Source organism: Chrysochloris asiatica, unplaced genomic scaffold, assembly GCF_000296735.1.
Source record: "Chrysochloris asiatica unplaced genomic scaffold, ChrAsi1.0 scaffold00160, whole genome shotgun sequence".
Classification (NCBI taxonomy): domain Eukaryota; kingdom Metazoa; phylum Chordata; class Mammalia; order Afrosoricida; family Chrysochloridae; genus Chrysochloris; species Chrysochloris asiatica.
In genome coordinates, this window is record NW_006408678.1 from 3804755 (window position 1) to 3806259 (window position 1505).

The following is a 1505-nucleotide window of genomic DNA, read 5'->3' on the forward strand; positions in this document are numbered from 1 at the left end:
TGGCCAGTACTAGTTCATTTCAGCTCTCTAATGCCTAGGATATAAATCTTTATATATTCCATTTCATTTTTGACAACTTCCAATTTTTCTAGATTCATAATTGATATTCTATGTCTTGATTATTAATGGATGTTACAGCTGTTTCTCCTCATTTTGAGTTATGCCCCATCAGCAAATGAAGGTTCTGATAGCTTACTCCATTCGTGTCAAAGTCAAGTGTACTTTGAGGAGGCAGTTCTTCCCCTGTCATATTTTGCGTGCTTTTTTCTGACACTATATCTGACAATATTCTCATGTCTTGTTTTTCTCATGTCTCTTTATCTTGTTTAAATATTCAATTCTCTGGTACTTACAGTGTTTCACTGTTAATCATAAGTTTTGAGTAACTAATTATTCAGAAGTGGTCTGTCTCACCTTCTTCTTAGTCTGTTTTAGTCTGGAAGTTCAACTGAAAGTTGTCCACCAAGAGTAACTTGCTGCTATTTAAAATACTAGTGACATAACTACCACATAAATTGCTACAGCACAACAAACTGACAGATGAGGGGTGGAATTAGTGTCTATCACATCAACTATATTCTAGAGATGGTCTCTGTATTCACATGGAATATATTCAAAGTCATATTTTGGCTCTTGTGGATTTTGTTTTAATTTTCTTCTGCCAGCCTGAATTTGTGTATATGCAGCTGATCATTTATTCCACAGTTTGCTGCTGGCCTTGCTTTGACTGACCACATTGACCTTCTCTTTCCACATGTATAGTCAATTTAACTCTTGTGTATTCCATTTGGTTGTCTTTCATATTATTGGGGAACGGTATATGTAATGAATTAGTTATTGGTCTTACAAAATTCTATAGTGAGATATTCAGCATTGTTTCTATCACCAAGGCCATATTTTCCAACTGCTAATCCTTCCTTTTTGTTTCTAACTTTTGCATTCCAAATATCAGTAAATATTGATGCATCTTGGGTGGTACGGCGGACACTCTCAGATGCCCATCTCTGGTTGGCACTGAGATAGAGGGTGGGTGTCATTGAACGATGGTGAGATTGGGGCAGAAGCACAACTCCAAGAGCACAGCTTCGGTCAATATGTTAAAGCAGGAAGTGAAACTAGAATTGGAGTCCCAGTATCAGCCAACTCTGGTGTGTTACCAAGAGGGTATTGATCTGCTAATACAAGTTTGGAAATGCACCAAAGACAACACAAAGAAACATTGTCAAGGTCCTATGTTAGGGTCCCACCTCAACAAGGAAGTGTGGGTGTCATGAAGAAGGGAGATCTGGCGGCAAAAGTGATAGAGAAAGAGAGATGAAATATATACAAAAAAAGACAGACACACAGATATGATGCAAGCTGGCAGGTAGACAGATCTGCAAACATTTTGCCTAGCATTGCACAGCATTGCATGCAGAACTTACTCTATCTCAGCATTTTATTCTCTTTTTTAGGGAGGGATTTGTTACAAAGGAAGGATGTAATTCACTCAGGGAAGATGTCAC

At 37.9% G+C, this 1505-nt stretch overlaps 1 pseudogene; it reads left to right on the plus strand.

The window, feature by feature from the left end:
* The first annotated feature begins 1043 nt into the window (after positions 1 to 1043).
* Positions 1044 to 1505, plus strand: part of LOC102833837 — a 2615-nt pseudogene continuing 2153 nt past the window's right edge.